The following is a 22386-nucleotide window of genomic DNA, read 5'->3' on the forward strand; positions in this document are numbered from 1 at the left end:
CAATCTATGTAAAGCGCTTTGGATAAAAGAGCTTTATAAATGCACCATTTACCATTTACCATTTACCATTTAGCCAAAGAAATTTAAAAATGACATGTATGCGTCCCGGTCTTAATGGGTTAATTAAGAACAATGCATGGTGAAAGGATCTACAGATGATATTCTGCTGACCGGGGGTCATGGGGTCGTTGCTATGATCACAGCATGGTGTCAGTGATACTGGACACCAAGTGTCCACGCGGCACCGAGTGCCGCGCTATGAGCTTGATCTGCTAATTTCAATATATATATTTTTTAAAGCAAACATTTGTAACTCAAATATTATTGCTTCTGGGGGATTCTACAAATGTCTTCTAAATCGTAACAGTTTTTTTTTTTCCTTTTACTTATGTTGCTATATATCAGTGGTTCTTCAACTTGTTCAGGTCAAGGACCTCCCAAAATGAGAAAAAAAAACATCTGAAAATGTTTTGTTCCAGGGACCCCCAAAGATTTGAGTTAAAATGTATTAAAAGAGTTTTCAAAAAAGAAAATAGCAGATCTACAAGCTCATAGCACGGCACTCTGTGCCGTGCTATGAGCTTGTATATCTGCTATTTTTTAATAGCCCAAAGAAATCTTAAAATTCCCCGTCTAAATGGGTTAAGGCACTTGAAGGAGAATCTCACAAGTGTGTCTTTTCCTGTGAATATACCCTCACACCAGGAAGCATGCATTTTCTATATTTATTAAGACCGGTAAGGGTGCATCCACACATAAGATGCAAGTTGACGCTAGTTGTCTCAAGCCCTTGTTCCGGTTCCGGCCGTTACTTTGATATCTTCCGGGGCTTTGAGCAGCTGGAGGGCAGCGCCGTTTTTCAGGAAGTGTAGTTCTTTGACTAGAGAGGAAGTGTAGTTCTTTGACTAGTGCTATTTGTACAAGTGAGGACAGAGGAAGTGTAGTTCTTTAACTAGTGCTATTTGTACAGTGAGGACAGAGGAAGTGTAGTTTTTTAACTAGTGCTATTTGTATAAGTGAGGACAGAGGAAGTGTAGTTCTTTGACTAGTGCTATTTGTACAAGTGAGGACAGAAGAAGTGTAGTTCTTTGACTAGTGCTATTTGTACAAGTGAGGACAGAGGAATAAATAGCACTACTCAACATGAAAACATTATACATGTGCAATATTAAATATTAATATTATCCATATTATCGAGCAATATGAAAAAAAAATAGCCAAAAATAGCCAAAAATAGCCGACCTACAAGCTCACAACGCCTCGCAGCGCGACGCGTTGTGAGCTTGTAGATCGGCTATTTTTGGCAAAGAGATTTGGTGTTGACAGAAAAAAGTTTACGTCCGTTTTTACTGAGAATAGAGGGTTTAAGTAGGCTACATGTGAATTACATCAATAATTATGAATGACAGATTCATATGGTAGAAGACTGCAATTTATAACAATAAAGCACGGATATGTTTAGTTTTTTGTAGCCCACGTTCGTATGTGAAACTGTAGAATTAATTAAAAAAAACTTCCCATTTATTATTATTTTGGATAATAATTAAATATATTCTGCTATTCTTTATTATGCTCATTATACTATTATATTATCTTATCTTCATATAACTGGTCCTGTGTTGTGTTGTGTTGTATTGTGTTGTGTTGTGTTGTGTTGTGTTGTGTTGTGTTGTGTTTGTGCTGGAACGACTGCCTTGCATTTCCCCTGTAAGAAAACTACAAGAGACAAACCCGCAGTGGAGAGAACACAGGACGTATCTATCCTATGTCCAGGGGCCAACACAAATTGGTACCACCTAAGGTGACCGTAAAGTTTTTGTATTTTTGTCTACATGTCTCTAGTTTATATTCTGGTATGATAGCCCTTCCAATCATGTAGCTTAATGGCAGTTATCACTACCTACGGGCTAATGTATCCGGTAGGAGACACAAAGTAGAATATTTGTGTCTCCTACCCCGGGCATCAAATTATTGCGACAAAAAACTAAATATATCCATGCATTCAAGGCTTTCCAGTTGGACTCTCTACCCATTCAGCTATGACCACCATAGACCGAAGGAGGGTCAACTTTTACAAGCTTATGGAAAGCAGTCTTTTTGCAAACACCAAAAATCTGAGAAGTTATCAATTGCACACCCCATGAAGCCTTGAATACATGGATATATTTTGTTTTTTGTCGCAATAATTTGATGCCTGGGGTAGGAGACACAAAGATTCTACTTTCACCTTAGGTGGTACCAAAATATGGCTTGGCCCCTGGACTATATTGGTTGGTGCCTATCACTTCCACGTCCACGGCCAAATACATATCTAAAAAAAAAATCTAAATCCTAACAGTGTGTTGCTATATCAGTGGTGCTCCAACTTTTCCATGTCAACGACCACCCAAAATTATATGTATTTGGCCGCGGACCCCCACCCCCATCTCAAAATATGTTGTTCCAGGGACCCCCAGAAGCACAGATCGGCGTTAAAACATTTTTATATTAAAAGATTTGCACAAATCTTCCACGATTAAAAACAAAACAAAAAAGCAGATCTACAAGCTCATGATAGCACGGCACTCGGTGCCGCGCTATGAGCTTGTAGATCTACTATTTTTGAACAGCCCAAGAAATATAAAAATTACACAGATCGTTCCCGGTCTTGATGGATTAAAGAAGAACATATTACGAATGTAATATATATAAGAAAAGTAGCTTATTAAGATTTAAAAGCTAAAACTCCTCAGTCGTTGCGTCTCGCCGGATATCACGTGGCAACGCGGAAGTCAAGACGTGTAGCAAAAACTACATTTCCGGCCCAAAAAAATACAAGATACACTCTGGCCTGGGACCAGTGGTGGAAAGTAACTAAGTACATTTACTCAAGTACTGTACTTAAGTACAATTTTGAGGTATTTGTACTTTACTTGAGTATTTCCAATTTCCAATACTTTTACTTCTACTCCACTACATCTCAGAGGAAAATATTGTAATTTTACTCCACTACAATTATTTGAAAACTAACTTACTAGTTACTTTACAGATATAAATTATAATATAATGAAACACACATTAACCACTTTAGCCCTATTTTATACCTAGGCTATTTGAAAATAGCCGATCGACAAGCTCACAACGCGTCGCATCGCGACGCGTTGTGAGCTTGTAGATCTGCTATTTTCAAATATTTAGTACTTTTACTTTTGGTACTTTAAGTACATTTTTATGCCAATACTTTTGTACTTTTACTCAAGTACATTTTGAATTCTGGACTTTTACTTGTAACAGAGTATTTTTATATTGCAGTATTGGTACTTTTACTTAAGTAGAGAATTTGAGTACTTTTTCCACCACTGCCTGGGACACGGTAAAACAAAGACGGGGCATTGCGAAAATGCCTCCCCCTCAAAAATAAACAGCAACACGAAACAGCAGGCCTACATTATCTCCCCATGAGACTCATGTTACAGTAGATGATGCTTTAAATTTAAAACCGTTCACAAAGTCAAGAGGCAAGACCGCTTCATTAATCCCATAAACAGCCACATTCTAAAACTGGCTCTTAAAACAAAATATAACCGTTCTATTCCCCTCCGTGGGTTTCCAAAGATCAAAACCAACTTCATAATTACACAAACATGGAACATGGATCCGGACGTCTCTCTCTCTTCTCCTCTGCTTTATTACAACCTACCAGCATGGTAGCCTGCAGTTTACTGCCTCAATTACACCACAAAGGCTAACAGCTAAGCTAGGCTAGCGCTAGCTAGCCTTTTGCCTCGTGCCTAAACAAGAGGAGAAGATGGAGGCGCCTCGTGTCTGCGGCCTAGTAGGCTGCGGCCTACCTGTAGCAGCGGACGATCGCCACCGTCTATGCCTCCTGTGCCTGGGACCCAACCACGCGTGGCTCGCCCTGAACAACCCAGGAGACGAGGACGCGCGTAAGCCCTGCGATGACTTCACAGTTTATCAGCTGGAGCATCGTCTTTCCAGAGCCAGAGGGCTGGCGGCCTCCAGCAGCAGCGGCGGCGCTCACCCCGACGCTAGCCTGGCCATGGGCTCCACGGCGTCGGTGTTGAGCGCAGGCCTTGGGTCCGCAGGACTACCGCGACAGGATGCCCCGAGGTCCAGCGGTGCCAGGAGGAAGGTCCGGAGCGAAGCTGCACCTGGGGCGTTATCTTCGGTGCCGGACCAGGCCACCCCAGCCGAGGCCAGTGGGCCATTGCTCGGCTGCTGTGTCCCTCCTTCCTCTCCCCCCCTTCTCTCTTCTCGCCTGGGGCGACACACCGACGCCAGAGGGCAGCTCGGACGGCGAGGACTTCGGGGGAGAGGACGCCTTCCGCGACGAGGAGGAGAACGAGTTCACCTCCCACCGGGCACAGGAGGTAACGATGGCCAGTCCGGGTCCTCCTGTGCCTGCAGCGATGAGGACGGAGGCTCCTAGCCAGGCAAAGGAGTCTCTCGAGCCCGTCTCGGCCGTGCTGAAACGGGCAATCTCCAGATGCGGCCTGGAGCAGCCTTTGGAGGCCGTAAAAGTGTCCATCGGTCTGAATCCTGTAACGAACAGGGAGCCAGTGGGGGGCCTCCACCCTCCAGGGGTGGAGGGTGGAGGCCCCCCACATTGAAAACCAAATTGTAAGCCATCAGACCAAAAACATCTGCCATCAGTCGGGCTCCAATCATAACAGTTCTACCCTTCAGAGATTGGTACCTCCACCGCCTACTGTTAATAATAATAACAATAACAATTAACAATAATAATAATAATAATGGCATTTCAATGTCTTGTTTCTAATTTCTCCATGTCTTTCCATTGCATTTTCAATATGTCTAACAACATCTACTCCCACCAACACTTTTTTCATCTCTCCAACACTGACATCTGCTGTTTGTGGGGATAAAAAAAAACAAGTTGCTGACAAGAAACCATTGACAAAACTAGTTAATAAATATAACTGAACAAAATGGTCATTTTAAATACTTTTATTAAGATAAAATACATCTTACAAGGTACAAAATTATACAAATAGGTTATCTGTAAGGACAATGCTGTAGGTTGCAGTTTTAAGAAAACCATAAAAAGTTTAAAATAAAAGTCTCAGTCTCCAATGGTTGATATTGGTATTTGATTGTACCCACAGAACCGATAGCAACATTCCCACTTAAAGCTACAAACCTTACTTTAATGGATAAAACATTTGAACCAATCTATATGGTATAGTATAATACAATATAACTAGTACATGTGCAGTGGTTGGAGGTGTTCCCTTCTCTTCCATTGAGACATTTGGACCCTGATGTTGGGTAGGACACCTACTGGTTACACAAGTAGCGCTGCCTGAAGGTCATAAGTGCAGTATCTCCCCTGGAATGCCTTCTTAGAAGAACAGCAGGATTTGTCTCTCGTGCGGGAGACCTAGGTTCAAATCCTGGGTAGTACATTAAAGTTACACATTGCAGCTTTAATACCAAATGTTCTCCCGTATAGAACCACAGTATGCATTCTATCAATGGCACCACTTTGTGCTCACCTATTGCTTCTGTTCTATTTTGTTTAGTTTTTATTAGAGTAAGAACCATCACACATCTTTGGTTTGCAGGTAATACATTCACAATAGACACTTGAGTGGTTATTAATGTTATAGCAATGAATAGTTACGGACCATTTTAATAGTTTAGTGCTGTTTCCTGATGTTAGCACTATTTGTTCAGTGTTCAGTAATGAACTCTCCAGCACCCTCAGTTTCATTGATTAGACCAATAGGTTTGGTTTTACATGAAGCTGTTCAGAAGTTAAGTGAGGCTTTGTGAGAAGCACCACTGTCAATGGACAATGGCCAGGTTTCCCAAACGAATTTGAGCTCAGACGTAGCCTAGAAGCTGCGTGAGAGCCTCCACGCACATGCGCAGTAGCAACCCCGCCACGATCTATCTTCATTAGTGGCAGCTGTGTGTGCTCTACGTGGTATCTAAACTGGCTTCAGGAGGCACCATCGTCGTAGGTTCTCATTACGTGTGTGCTAAAACTACATTCGCGAGACAGCATAGACGTAAAGACCTCCTGGACGAAGTCTACGTAAAGCCGACGTAAACTACGTAGTGCTGTCTGCCGCTACACTGCAGTTTAAACACCCTTTGCGAAAGTGAAATGGATCATAAAAATACCAGAGCCAACTGTCAGATGTCCTGAAGCAGTCCACTCCAAATACAACTTTTGAATAATATATTTATGAATGAAATTACAGTGGTGAGTTGACATCTGCAAGTTAAATAAAACACTAAAGTGTCCCCATTATGCAAGTAAATTAAATATACTTAAAATACCAAAAGTAAAGGTATGCAGAATGTCCCATTTCCCAAATTTAAATTAAAATCTTTTGAAAATAGCAGATCTACAAGCTTGTGAAGCGTTGTGAGCTTGTAGATCTGCTAGTTTCAAAAGATTTTTTAACCATTCATAAAAATGTTGAGCGCAACAGCTGTCACTTTGTGAGAGGAACTGGGGACTTTCATCATAACGTTTAACTATAAAACTTCGAAATTTAGGAAACATGTTTAGCTCAGCATCATTTATATACCTTTAGTTAACTTGCCATATGCTTAATATTTTTATCAGACGATCGGATCATCCGTGAGAGTACAATTTGTAAACTTCGGGTTCATGCATAAAGGACTAAGCAGCGTAGCCCTGGTTCAGAGCGTTAGTGTGTTCCCTCTAACGCCCTGGAAGACCCCTCGCTCTGCGCATGTACAAGGAATTCCGCTGCCCTGCGAGTTCTCAAGAGTAGTAAAAATAAACAAAACCATTTCGCTACTCACCAAAGCAAAGGCTGTTTTGTGTTGTTGAAAGTCTATTCTCGGAGGTGGGAAGCCTCTCAGCACCCCAACTACTCTGTAAAATACACTTTTTGGGCAGCAAATAAAATATGTCAGCGAGACGGAAATTATTTTTATTTACTCCACAGTGCCCTCTACAGATCTGTAGGATTGAACTTACCATTAACCAAAATCTGTAGAGGGCACTGTGGAGTAAATAAAAATAATTTCCGTCTCGCTGACATATTTTATTTTCTGCCCAAAAAGTGTATTTTACAGAGTAGGTGGGGTGCTGAGAGGCTTCCCACCTCCGAGAATAGACTTTCAACAACACAAAACGAGAAAGGGCGTGCAAAAGACCTGGCTATCGAGCTCAGGCTTATTAGCATGACTGGTAACGTGTCGTGCTGGCGAGTGGGAGTTTCGGGTTCAATCCCAGCTCACTGCTTCCCTATATATGCATGGATCCGGTGTTTATAAATTCTAGCAAATTCCGATCATCTCATAAGAGGTGACAGAGCCAACTGTCAGATGTCCTGAAGCAGTCCACTCTAAATACAACGTTTGAATATATTTATGCATTAAATTACATCTACAAGCTTAAGAGGCGTTGTGAGCTTGCAATATGCTATTTAAAAAAATATATTTATACATATTAAACTTGGGAAATGGGACATTCTGCGTCCTTTTTTAAAAATATATATTTAGGGGCTTTTTTGCCTTTATTTGGACAGGACAATAGACTGACAGGAAAAGGGGAGAGAGACACAGTAAAGGTCGTCGGTACTAGAGTCGAACCCGCGACAGCTATCTTGATGGATTCCCAAATTGTGTGACATGCGCCTAGACCGCTAGGCTAGTGGACGACCCATACTAAACGCTGTGACTTTTGGTAAAAACATTTTTTTCATATACATTTATATCTTGCAGACGTCAGCTGTCACTTTGTGAGGGGAACTGGGGTCTTACGTCCTTTAGTTAACTTCGCTTGCTTAATATTTTTATCAGATGATCAGATCAGAGATCATTCGTGAGAGTACAGTACAATTTGTAAACTTCGGGTTCATGCATAGAGGACGCTCACCCTACCCAAAAAAAAAAAGATCTGCAAGCTGTCGTTACGCACCGGCCCGGCTGCAATATATATATATATATATATATATATATATATATATATATATATATATATATATATATATATATATGTGTATATATATATATATATACATACATATACATATACATATATAAATTAAATGTGTGTGTGTGTGTGTGTGTGTGTGTGTGAGTGTGAGTGTGTGTGTGTGTGTGTGTGTGTGTGTGGTCGGTCGGTCTTTTCATAGATCTATTTCGCTACGATCGGTGTTACTACCGCCCCAGGGCGCTAGTAACAAACTGCTTCGTAGGAGAGCACTGCAGGGCTACGCCTCTCGCAGAAGTAGGAGGAGAGTAGGATACGCCATTCTATCTCCCAAATGTAGTTTTAGCAGACACGTAACGCCTGGACGTGGGAAGCGATTGCACGTTGGGCACAACCAGCTGCTACTAATCAGGGTTGCCAGATCTGATGGACAGTTTCCAGCTCAAGCACAACTTAAAACCAGCCCAATTCAATAAACAGCCCTCCTTAATTCGGTTATTTCTTTAATTATGCGTAGTCTGGTGACATGATCGAGGCTAATAATAACCCGCCAAATATGTTCATTTTAAATTTTAATTTGATTTAATTTAATAATTACATTTGGGCTTGTTTTTAACTTAACAAGCCCAAATTTGATGTGCCCGTCCAAGGCTATTTATTCCAGCCCAATGAGTTTTGTTAAAATAGCCCAATCTGGCAACACTGCTACTAATGAGGGTTCACCGAGTCTCAGCTGTGTAGGAGGCTCTTACGCAAGCTGCGGAGGCAACGCATGAGCTGAAATCTACGTGCCTGCTAGGGTACTGCGCAGATTGTGTGGACACACGTAAGACCCGTCGTAGAACCTGCGCAGATGCTCAACGCAGCATCTCTACGAATCTCTTTGGGAAACGCGGCCAATCACTGTTCAAGTTCATTAGCCGTAGTAGGCGAACATTGGTCGATAATTGGGGATCTACAAGTTCACAAGTCTCGCGTTGTGACCGTGAGCTTGCAGATTTGCCATTTGCCATTTTCAGCAAAGGCATTTGGTGTAGAGGGGGAAAAAAGGAGGGGGACCTAGTATAGGCCCCTGGGGGACACCGGTCAACAAAGTATGGTATATAATAAGGTAAAGTGGTTAAAGTAAATGAGTTATGCCTTGCCCCATAACCAATCTTATTACAAAGTTGCATGATGTTGCGTAAACTTACAGGTCTTTTTATGAGATGAAAAAGACCTGTCTGTTACCACGCCTAGTCGTGCGAAAAGTTAATTAGTTCTTCCTGTTTAATTAGTTCTTCATGGCGTTGCGTAACTCCTGTAAGTTCCAACGTTGCACCTGGAACTTACAGGCATTTTTATGATATAAGCCACGCCTCCAGTCCAGACCCCCTTGGGTCAATCAGTGGCTATGTTTACATGCAGAGAATTTCCTCAATCCTCAATTTATTTTATGTACCTGTGCCCTGAATGCATCAATGTGTTGAAAGTACAGTATGTAGTCCTAACTTCTTCACACGAGAAGTCCCGTTTAGCATTAACAATGAAAGGCTCCTGCCTCTCCTGTCAATTCTAAGTTATACTTGGTTTGCGCACAGGAAATAGCTGATCTCCAAGCTCGCAACGTGTCGCGCTGTGACGCGTTGTGAGCTTGTAGAACGGCTATTTTCGGTGCGCGACGACACATGATCACAAAGCCTTAAATGCCATGTTCCCACAAGTTCATCTAATGCTACTGTATCTAATGTGGCTCATTATATCTGCCGAACGGCTGCAGCCGGGGAAGTACGAACTCTTGTAGAAAAAAGGGGAAACGCGTTGGAAAGTTGATGCAAAAACTGGCCAAATGTATGACTGACATGAAAAAGGCCGTAAAGATGTCCCAAAATCCTGAAGCCAGTCAATCATTGCAGAGGCATATAGTACATCTACAAGTCTTCATAAATCTGACTGTTTATGATGTGACTGGCCTGTCTTTCTCCCAAGCGCCTCTCCGCTGGCCCTGCAAAAAAAGAAAAACCTCCTCAGAGGTCCGCCGTCGTCCGATACATCTGCAGCGAGGTCACCTCCACGTCCTGCACCTTGGCGTTCTGGGGGCGTCCCGTGGGGCTGTAGCCAGCCGAGCGTCCCATGGGACTAAAGCCCATGGTGGTGCGTCCCGTCTGGCCGAAACCCGACGATCTGGCCGCGGCGGGGCGGTGCAAGTAGCGGGCCGACGTCACCAGGTTCCCGTAGCCCCCCGTGTGCGAGAAGGCGTAGCCGGAGCGCCGGGAGCTGGTGCGACGCAGGCGGGCACGTCGGGGCGGAGGAGGCGGCGTGGCTTTGGCCTGTCTGACTTTGAACATCACCTGGAATGTGGAGAGTTATGTGAGATATGCGTAAATATACAATTTGTAGCGCTCCCTTTTCGTACAAGAAAATAACCTCTCTTATATATGCAGGGCCACCATGTTGGCACTTTTTCTGATTTTAATTTGTCTAAGGAGTTCACATTACTTATGTTTTTACATTCATGGAATGTTTTTTTTTTCATATTTAGAATAAATAATTGAGAATAATTGTAGAAAAATACAGGACCCATAAAAATGGGTCCGCTACCCAAAAATGGGTCCGGACCCCTGCTCTAGACCACCAGATGTGGTTCCAAATGGACCATGTACCTCCCATCACAATAATATTATTGTGATGATATTGAATTGCGTCGCTCAAACAAATATAGTTGTCGTACCCTATGTGAATGCACCTCAACAACAGGAAATGTAGAGTCAAGACAATGTGGAAGTTCTTGATGATCTATGTAATCCACGCGTGTAAAAATCTATTTGTTGCAGCTAAGGATTCAATTATATCAGCAATAAGAGAGGTTTACAGTTGATCGATATTTGCATTTGGCAAAAGGAGTAGTGTAGCGAGAGAAGTGCTGAGACTACAATTGGGCGCTCCTAAAGTCCCAAATAAGAAAAAAGAAAACATAACAGCTGGGTGTGGCGCTTTAAGGCAGCCGCAGTGTTTGTCGTCGGCGTGTGCCCTCGACTTTTTAAGTGTTTTATTTAGGTTTTAGTTGTTTTTTATTTTTATTTTTTCAAGGCAGCTTGCTGGGAGTTCTTGCATCATGTGTCGCCATCGGGAAAACTAATTGGAAATGGAAGGAGTAAATAATCGCAAATACTCTCCGCAATTCCTAAGAAGTCAAAGGAAATGCACAGCCCAGCTGAATGGGAATACAAAACAAATGCTGGAAAGCGTCGGGATTATCCGCAAAAGAAGCCGGGCAAGAGGATCCAAAGCCGGTAAAAACAGACAGCAGAAAATAACAATCTTAGAAGGACACAGACCGAATCCTAAACATAGGAGGAAACGGGTGAGTGTCCTGTCTGAAATACGCTTTGAAAAACCGGAACGAGAGCAGCCCCGAATGCCAAGGCTAACCCTCTGTAATGCAAGATCTTTGATAAATAAGACTGACGAATATGAACTATTGCTGCAAACGCTAGATGCAGACATCGGATGCGTTACTGAAACGTGGGCTCACGAAAATATACCGGATGATTCGCTGTCGATCAAGGATTACCAGCTCTTTAGGAGAGACAGAAATGGAAAAAGTGGAGGGGGTACTGTCATGATAGACTGCAGGCAAAAAGGAGAGCGATGACATTGAGTGTGCATGGGTCCAAATACAACCGCGTCGGACCCCCAGCAGTGTCGCAACTATGTTTGTGGGGAATCTGTATCACCCGCCCTGGGCAAACAAAAAACTTTGTCAGGATAGAACTCTGGAGTATTTAATAAACACTATAGACGCAATTAAAGTGTCTTTCCCTAATATGCGATTATATTTATGTGGAGATTTCAACAAATTGCCCACAAAAATGTTAACCTCCTCCCACCCTGATATTCGGCAGGTAGTTAAACGCCAGACCCGAGGGCAGGCCATCTTGGACTTGATTTTTACGAATATGGCCAAACTGTACAGTCCTCCATCCACCCTTGCCCCCCTCCCCTGGGTGCCAGCGATCACAAATGTCTGGTGTTGAGCCCATTAAACACAACAGGGCAGAAACAACAGGTGAAGCGGAGGAGGGGCCGGTTAGTGACTACAGAAAGAAAAGAAGCTCTGTCCACATGCATCGCCATGACCAACTGGTCTGCTGTATATGAGGCTGAGGACATCACCGCCAAGGCAGCAAGTTTTAATAACGATATACAGACAGCAATGGACATATGCATGCCTGTGAGACAGAAAAAAATAACAACTGCGGACAAACCATGGATGACGGAGAAAATAAAGCAGGCTATAAAGAAAAGACAAAAAGCCCATAATAAATGGGGGAAAGTGGGAAAATGGACAGAAATCAGAAACTCCGTCCAAAGACTCATACACAAGGCAAAAACCAAATATTATAAAAAATGAAATGCAAAATCTAAAGAAAAAGAACCCTAAGGAGTGGTGGAACTTTATAAACAAAGGCCTAGGATGAACTAAATCACCGGAAGTAAAAATCAGAATACAGGGAGTAGAGGAAAACAAAGCTGCAGAAGCTCTGAACAATTTATTTTCCAAATCATGGACTGAGATAACGCCCTATTGTGTCTACCCCTTACCTAGACCTCCCACACAGAGTGACATCTGCAGCATAGGTGAGATGAAGCTAGCCCTTACTCAGCTGGACCCCCGGAAAGCAAGTGGGCTGGACGGCATCCCAACCTGGCTGCTTATAGAACAGGCAGAGGACCTGGCCCCGGTCATTACACATCTGGCCAACTGCTCTTACCAACAGGGGTGTGTTCCCGATATATGGAAAGAGTCAAATGTCTGTCCCATACCCAAAGGCCAAGACCCTGGCTCAATCTCAGACTGGCGTCCCATCTCTCTAACCTCCTGTGTTGGAAAAATAATAGAACGTTTTGTCTTGAAAAAACTTATGCCCACAGTGCTCAACGTGTGTACAAACCAATATGCATATCTGCCCAAGCACAGTACCACAACAGCCTTAGTCAGAGCAATGCACACGTGGCTCACTGAGACCGACTCTAAACCAACAATGGTCAGAGTAGGGGAGAGTGGGGTCCAACGACGCACCCTTTTCTATTTCCCTCCCTGCACAGAGATTACTTAATTTCATGTAACCATACTTTTTTGTGAACAAGAGACACTTGTCCTCTCCCATTACCCGCAGTCCGTTTTAATTTTAGTGAAACGAGTCGAACGCAATCGGTAAGTAAAGTGACGTTGCGCTACTCTCCGCACACGGCCGCCAGTCGGGACGAACGGTGCATACATGGGGGTCGGACGGCGCGGTCGGATGAAATGTCCTATAACAAGTACAAACGTTACATTTCTGGCATCTAACTCTCATTGATGCTTCAGTAGAACCCTACGAGCAAATGACCATGCTGATAGTCAAATAAATGTATCATGTTAATGTCCCCTCTGTCTGTTTCCTCAACTTTGTGTTTTACACATGCACCGTTCGTCCCTCCCTGTCCGTAATGCATCGAGTGGCTTAATGCGCCGTTCGTCCCTCCCCGCCCTCCCCGGATGTTTTGCTAGCTAGCACAAAAGCTAATGAATATTTTTCAATGGAACCTTCACTGAGAGTTAGCCCACAGATTAGCCTAACAGACAAAATCCATTTACAATCGGCACCAAATAAACACAGCAGTACAAATGGAAAACACTCAAATAGGGTATTTTTTACTACAGTGTGGAAATACACAAAAGTGGCTTCAACTCTGCCAATTTTGATCAGAACTGGGAAAACAATCGTGTCTGATGTTTTCGACCGAAGACGAAGAGGGTGACGTCGCCGGATGTGACGAATTTTAAGTGTAGTATGAAAAAAGGTCCGTGTTGCAACCGTCCCTGCGCGTCGTTCGTCCCGGTTCTACCCTACTGTTGGCAGATATGTCAAAAGCGTTTGACCGAATTGACCACGGGACCCTGATGCAAAACATACTGGACTTAGCACTATGCCCATATCTGACAGCCTGGCTACACAGTTACATCACAGGGAGGAGACAAAGAGTGGCGGCAAATGGGGCCCACAGCCCCTGGATTGAAGTCACATCTGGGGTGCCACAAGGGGGGGTAGTCTCCCCATATGTCTTCCTCCTCTATTTGGCCACCCGGGACGCTGTGTTTGAGGACACCCTTGATGTTGGATACGCAGATGACATCGGGCTGTCGAGAGCGATTCCCATATCCAACATCATGTCAGACACATCAATGCGCCTGGAGGCACAAAGGCTGGACGAATGGGCAGAAAAGAACAAAATGATGCTCAATGGGAAAAAGTCGGTTGAACTCAGAATATGTTTCTCACGGAACCCACCACAACCTCCCCCGCTTATGCTGGGGGGACAGGAGGTACCTGTTGTGGAAACATCAAAGTATCTAGGATACCACCTTGACCAAAACCTGACTGGAGATGTGCACATTGAAAATGCAATAAAAACTGCCTCCAAGCGGCTGCACTATCTCACGGTTATGGCGAGACACGGACTACCTGCAGATGACCTCGTCACCATCTACACCACTCTCATCAGGCCGTGTCTGGAATACAGCTCAGTGCTCCTAGTGGGCTGCTCTAAGAAACAACAGGCAGAGCTAGAGCGAGTCCAGACACGTGCCTGTAAAATCATCAAAAGGAGAGCTGGTAACATCTCACAACCCCTACCATCACTCCAGAGCAGGAGGGAGGAGGCTGCAGTGAAGATGGTCAAGGACATGCACGATGAGCAACACCCTCTGCATGACCTGCTACCTCCAACACGAGGCAGCTGCACTGCCAGGACTTTGAGGAACCAACACAAGCTGGCTGAACCCAAGGCCAAGACCAACAGGCTGACCAACAGGCTGAAAAATTCAACAGTGCACACTGCAGTCAGGCTATATAATGACACTATTTAGCTGCACAAAAACACAGTATGGCCACCTGAACTGCATACATGACCATGCTCTGCTGCCCTGAAAATGTTTTAACCTGTATAATTTTCTGTTTTTAATCTATTTTTATTATTATTATTATTATCATGCATCAAATGTAAAGTTCTGCATTTTTTTTCATTGGGGCCTTGGCTCCAATGCAAGCATGAATTAATAAAGTCAAAGTCAAAGTCAACCTTGAATTCTTTTTTTTTAATTTATTTTTTTTAAATTTTATCCCACGATTTTGTAACCCTATTTTTTACACCCAGTGCCAATTGTCTATGTAATCCTGGGCACTACCTTCCCTCTGCCAACCTAGGGAGGCCAGGGCCGAGCTCATGCCTCCTTCAATGCATGAGAGCCAACTGACCTTCTTGTCACCTGACAGGGGAGAGTTCCCTGGTTGGACGTAGCGCGTGGAAGGAACACATTATTCCAACCAGTTCCCTTCCCCTCCATCAGGCGCCCCGGCTGGCCAGGGGGAGGCAGTATAGTGACCAGGATTACTGCATGTTTTTGTGAGGTTACCTACCCTAGGAGACACTGGGAGAACATGCAAACTCCACATAGAAAGGCCCTTTCGCCAACCCCACCTAGGGTATGGGCACTGATGACGCGGAGGAGAGAACACACCCCCAGCGCCCACAGCGTCCCCTGCGGGAATCGAACCCAGGACCTTCTAAAAGACAAAAAAGGCATTATGTTTCCGCGATGTCTGCATGTACGTACACATCGTTGTTGTTGGGCAGAAACCTCTTATCTCCAAATTCGAACTTTTTGTGTTTTTTTGTACATTAACAACATATACTTGATAATGCAACTACCGCGTCTCACAAAAGTCTCAAAAGTAGCAGATTTACAAGCTCGAAACACGGCTCGAAACGCGGCTCGAAACGCGGCTCGAAACGCGGCTCGAAGCGACGCGTTTCGAGCTTGTAGATCTGCTACTCTTGCTATTTTTAAATTTGCATCCTGAAAAATTACTTTTTTGGAGGTTTCCACCCAACAGAGACTACATGTACATAATGTACGTGATTCCATCCCAAACCTTACTTGTAGAGGTCAACCTATACTATTGGATCAAGCTTTCGGTACATAGCTGTTTATGAAATGGTTGCCACAATGACTCCAACACAGCGTCTGACTCTCCCAGTCTTTCACGCTTTCACCGGGTGTGACACTGTATCTGCGTTCGCTGGCAGAGGAAAGAAGACAGACTGGGAAACTTGGAAGTCATTCCCAGAGGTGAATGAGGCTTTCAGTGAACTCCTACACATGCCAAGTGAGGTCAGTGAAGGATCAATGTTCCTGCTAGAGCGATTTGTGGTGCTCATGTATGACCGAACCAGTGAGTGCACGGAAGTGAATGATGCCAGGAAACAGGTCTTCACAGAGAAGTCAAGAACACTAGAGAGCATTCTTCCAACCCAGGCAGCACTCAAGCAACACATCAAGCGCACTTGCGACCAGGCAAACTGTTGGAACCAGGCATTGGTACTGGAACCAGAGATGCCAGAGCCATCTGAATGGACAAAAGAAACAACTGGGTGGCAACCATTTTGGACCACTCTCTCTGAAGCATCCAAATCGTGGCATGAATTAATCCGCTGTCGCTGCACCAAAGGGTGTACTGGACGATGCAAGTGTGCCAAAGCTGCACTCAAATGTACTGCACTGTGCCTCTGTTCTGGAGACTGTTAAGTTGTTGTTTTTTTGTCTTGTTTTTCTCTTTCTGTACGCAAGATGTGACAATAAAGAAGCCTTGAACCTTGAGTCATTTACTATTCATTTATTAATATAGACTACCACCATGGGTTTATTCTGTTTATTTGTTTTGTATTATTCACATTGTCACAAAATGGAAGAACAGTTTCACTATATTGCAGTATAACCCAGTGTCCAAGCTAAAATATACTTATTACTATGTAATTTGACCTTGACCTTGATTTAATGTATGTCCTTGAGTTCTAGCAATCTCCAAAGTATCATCAAATGAATGGGCAACCCCAACTTAGTTGGAAAGAACGCCTTGAATGTTTTTTTTAAAGTATTTAGACATTCAGACCCTGTAAACGGGCGGCCATCTTGGATTTGACCCCTCAGAGGTCAAATTTGACTTCCCTCCCCTTCTGAAAATGTATGATATATTATTTACTAATTATTTCGAAAGTTTCAGCCTTCTTACAAAAAGTGCACAATCGTATTGCTATTCCGCTCTACTAGGACCTTTTTTTGCCATAACATACCTCAACCAAATGGTAGAAAGGGCTCAATCAGGTTGAGTTAAGTTCAGCAATGTTTTCAATGAGACTTAGTGACTTAAAATGTGCTCTACCAATTGGTTGCGCAGACTGTTAGTTAAGAGAACATGAGGCACAATTATGTTTTCTCATTCCTTTATTGATATTGTGACATTCCATTCAAACCAAGCAAATTAAAGCCAAAATCTAACATCTGAACTTCAAACCATTCATGATCAGGGGCTGCAGATCCCAGGGGGGAAGGAGGGGACATGTCTGACATGTTCCTCCAATAAAATATTTAGAAATAAATGATATAATTTAAAATATATATTTACAAGAAAGTGATTCCACTTTTTAAATCATTCTCCCATACAGTAAACACAATACTTTTTGAAGGTTTAGCATTTGCCACCCGTGTGTCCTGATCAACAACTACTGCCAAATAAATGAATCCACAAGCTTCATCATCATCATCATCATCATCATCTTCATCACTTGTCCACAGAGCTGTTAACTAGTTTAATGAGTGAAGTTCAGCCAATATGAACGGATAGAAACACAACAGTGGAGCTGAAAAACGGAAATATAAATAATACTGACCAAGGAATATTTAAACTGTCAGAATTAGACACATATTTTTTTCTTTACTTTAGTAAAGTTTGCACGACCTTTCTGTTATTGTTGACTCTCATCATGTCACTGTCACACCCTGAGCGCTCATTCTCCTAATTAACATAATTACAATTAATAATTAAAACCTCATGGGACGATGGGACAGGATAGACTGAATGTATGGATCATGTATTACATTGAAGTGTATACATATAGGACACATTTAGGACACTTCACCATGTGTCCTTCAATTAGTGTTGAGTAATTAATTATTATTTATGAACTGACAGGAAGCCCTGTCCAGTTTTCTAAGCATTTTAGATATCGATTATTTACAGTAGATATTGATAATAAACGGAAGGTATTGATTACTGGATGTATTGATCATTAGTCAAATCAGGATCCAAAAATAAGAACTGAACTCTGTGTTGGTGATATTATTGATGAGAATGTTCCTTGTTTGTGCCCCCCCACCCCAAGTTGTAATGAGATCTGCTCCCCTGCTCATATGAATGATTACATATAACTCATTACTTAATATAAATGATTGCATGTCATCAGTGTTTCACATTAATGTCATAGACTGTGGCAGTCCACCATTGTCACCTCAGACCACCCTAGAGGACCAGGTCCACCCATCACCTCAGACCACCCTAGAGGGTTTAGGTCCACCCATCATCTCAGACCACCCTAGAGGACCAGGTCCACCCATCACCTCAGACCACCCTAGAGGACCAGGTCCACCCATCACCTCAGACCACCCTAGAGGGTTTAGGTCCACCCATCACCTCAGACCACCCTAGAGGTGTCTAGGTCCACCCATCACCTCAGACCACCCTAGAGGTGTCTAGGTCCACACATCACCTCAGACCGCCCTAGAGGACCAGGTCCACCCATAACCCCAGACCACCCTAGAGCAGTGGTTCTCAACCAGTGGTCCGGGGACCACCAGTGGTCCTTGGAGGGGTACCAGGGGGTCCCCAGCTAAATTAGTTGACATAGCATCACAATCATTGAAACACTTAGCTTTGGCTATTCAAAAATAGCAGATATAAAAGCTCATAGCGCGGCAGCGCTCATGAGCTTGTAGATTTGCAATTTTTTTTAAATCTTGAAAAAGTGTGCATATCTTTAAATGCATATATATTTGCTTCTGGGGGTCCCTGCACACAACATTTTCAGATGGGGGTCCGCGACCAAATGTATATGAATCTAGGGGTCCTTGGCATGAAAAAGGTTGAACACCACTGCCCTAGAGGATCAGGTCCACCCATCACAGGGAAACAGTGATGTCATGATGATCGTAACACATTAATTATCACACATTACAAATGATTGCATAATAAATTGCTTATGGTCAATTCTAAAAAAAATAAAACCTTTTTCACAAACCTGGTTGACTGACTTCCATTCAGATGGATATTAATATTAATGTTATGAAAAACTCTGATTGTGTGTGTGATCTGTGATCATTTATCTAATGTTTCAATATAGTGTAGAACTGAAATATTATGTTTGTGTTTTCTGACAACAGAAACTGTACAAAGTAATTTGATGAACCGCCCACACTAATTGGGACTCCCTCTTCCTTTGGTGTGGCGCCCAGGTGGCACCTAAACCCTGACCTTTAACCTCACAGAAACTATGTCTATAAACCTAACCTTAACCCTAAACCCTGACCTTTAACCTCACATAAACTATGTCTATAAACTTAACCTTAACCTTAATCTCACCTCAAAACCACATCAACCTTTGCGAAACACCGGGAAAAGACAGTAATTATCGTTAGCCTTTGCTAGCCATTTAGCATTTTCAATTGTTTAAAGGACACGTTAGTGAAAAAGGTTGATGATGTCATCATCGTGCTGCTGTTATGAGTATTTAAAAGCTGAATGGACACACATGTATTTCCTCCTCTCTCCACCAGGGAGGAGCGATGACTCTCTGCTTCTCTGAAAACACACCCAGGTGTTCTGTGAAAAGACAAAAAAACAATAAGAATCTGAATGTATTAACTGTATGACCATGTTAACAGAATAACCTTCCCTTATAATAGTAAATGAACAAGTAAGACGCGCGAACGCGGGAAGCGAACGCCAAAAAAAATAAATAATAATGAAAAGAAATCATCAAAAAAAAAGTAACCAATAAAAAAATATATAAAAAATAGAAAAAAAATCTGCGTTAAAAGGAGCATCTTAGAAAAATACAAATTCACAAAAAAAATACTTTGAATGTTTTTGAACAATTCAACAAAGTGTTTGAAGTGCCTGTTTCACCCACTTCCGGGGGGCGGAGCCAAAATCCGAGCCCGGAGTATTTGTTCGTAGGGGGGGTAGAAAAAGTTTCAGAGCGATTCGGGCACTTTTCATTTAACATGGGGTTTCAATGGGGAGTTTTTAGGAGCCTTCTCCGGGGCGTGGCGTCCGGGGAAAGGGGCGGGCTTAAACGCAACCTTGACAGGTGTGTTCAGTTTTCAAAGACCTTTCATTTGATGTATGTATACATCTATATTGGACATTTACTTGGCTGCACACAGGGCTGAGGATTTGAGCCACACATACTGCACACAGAGATACAGAGAGAGACACAACCCGAGCATGGTTTCATAGTAAGCTCCACTTGCGCGGAGGCGCGCCTTCGGCGCGCCTCCTTCCGCTGCGTTCGCAATCATTCCCAAATTATTATTAATGTGTCATTAATAACTTGTTAAATGTTTGTTAATGGTTAATGATTTAATGATTTAAAACTATGCTATAAATGGATAATAGATCATGAACAAGTTATTAATAAACTACTTGAAAACCTAACCTCCCAGCACCCTCCCTGCAACTACAGTAACCATCAAAGTAGAAACAACTCAGTCCATTCAAACAACATTTGACCAATTATTTGTCAATAGTGTATCTTAGTAGGAAGGGCAGCTCAGTTGGTAGAACATTCTCCTTTGGACCACAAGGTTCTGTCTTTGATCCTGTTAGTGATGGAAGGATCAGTGTTTTAAATGTACGGAATCATTGGGTACAGTTCAACAGGACCCCCGCCCCCCCCCCCCCCCCCCCCCCCCCATCTGATCACATTGTCATCAGTGATACAACAAATCATTTGATTATTAAATGTGATTTTTAGATTCATTATCATAAAAAATTCAGCAGAAGACACATGATAATGTGAATTCACGCGACCGGGATGGTTTACCAGGCTAGTTGTTTCACTTCTTACACAAGCATGTTGTTTTGTGTGTGTTTTCTAGTTTTATACACTTTTATACATTAAAAAAAAGAAAAAAGTTCAGTAAAAAGAAAGAGGAAGTGAACCTGGGTGTGTGGGAGGAGTCTAAAGATCCTCATTGGTTGTCGGCACCAGAGTACGACCTGATAGAAGAAGAAGAGAGACAGAAATACACATGACACACATGAATCCTATGTACTGTATTGTGTGTATTACTCCATCAAATGCATAAATGTACACAACACAATAACATAATAACACAACAACATTAGGGTTCAGTCATCAGAACTAATGTGAATATTTGACTCTTATTTAGGACTAAATGTAACACTGATGTATTAAAGCTAAATGTGACAACATAGAACACACTTTGACCTCTAGGTCGTCTAGAGAATGCACTTAAATGTACTTAAGACTTCTGGTGATTAGTAGCGTTGTTCCGTACCTATGTTGAATGCACTTATTGTAAGTCGCTTTGGATAAAAGTGTCTGCTAAATGACTGTAATGTAATGTAATGTAATGTCTAAACTGGTCAAAACCGGTTAAGGTTCTAAACCAATATAAACCAGTTTAGATTGTGGCTTTAAATGTTTGTTTGTTTGTTTGTTTGTTTGTTTGTTTGTTTGCATTTCTGTGAGGGTTCCACATGTCATGATTTCCTCTGTTGATCTGACCTCATTTCTTCCACTGTTAGTATAATAATTAATGAAACGTGTTATTTAAACATGTTAATTAAACATGTTAAGTAAAAATGCTAATCACCTCGTTTCTTCCACTGGAAGTAGATGAATCCAGACAGGAACAAGACCAGACCCAGAACCAGACCTGATGCTCCCATGGCCACCTTGTTCTTCACTGACTCTGGCATGGAGTCATCTGATAATACAAACAGTATATCATATCATATCATATCATATCATATCATATCATATCATATCATATCATATCATATCATATCATATCATATCACATCATATCATATTATTACAGTAGATTAAAACATCTTGTTCTTAACAGACTCTGACATGGAGTCATCTGACAATAAGCTACAACAACCAAACACAATAAACAGACGACACAGTCATTGTGAGTCTGCTCAGTAATAATGAGTCCAACCCTATTGGTCCAGTCTATGAGGAGTTTGTCACCTGATGTGACATGTCCTTCTTAGAGCTAAATACATCCAAAACAAAGGATATGATGATAGATTTTAGAAAACATGAATCAACCTTTTACTATGATGATTATAAACCAGGCTGTGGAATGTGCAGAAAGTATCTTGGGACAGAGTCATAGACTCAGAACTGTGAGGCAGTTTGTAAAAAAGAACATCAGCGCTTGTTCTGTCTTAGAAAACTGTCTTGTTTTCACATTGATGAAACCATGATGACTCTTTGATCTGCTTTTATCAAATCAATCTTGTATTTTATCTGCTTTTATCAAATCA

The 22386-nt window shown here is 42.4% G+C and overlaps 1 protein-coding gene and 1 long non-coding RNA gene across 2 annotated transcripts in view; both read right to left on the minus strand.

The window, feature by feature from the left end:
- The window catches only part of LOC308087950 (H-2 class II histocompatibility antigen, E-S beta chain-like), an 88148-nt gene that overhangs the window by 17603 nt on the left and 48159 nt on the right, over nucleotides 1–22386 (minus strand). The window lies entirely within an intron of this gene.
- LOC308088676 lies at nucleotides 18385–21790 on the minus strand. The gene is made up of 3 exons (XR_013933457.1): nucleotides 21702–21790; nucleotides 21025–21081; nucleotides 18385–19680 (listed from the first exon to the last, which is right to left on the minus strand). It is a non-coding gene; the product is annotated as an uncharacterized lncRNA (long non-coding RNA).

Source organism: Gymnoscopelus braueri, assembly GCF_963280865.1.
Source record: "Gymnoscopelus braueri genome assembly, chromosome: 7".
In the NCBI taxonomy this organism is placed as follows: domain Eukaryota; kingdom Metazoa; phylum Chordata; class Actinopteri; order Myctophiformes; family Myctophidae; genus Gymnoscopelus; species Gymnoscopelus braueri.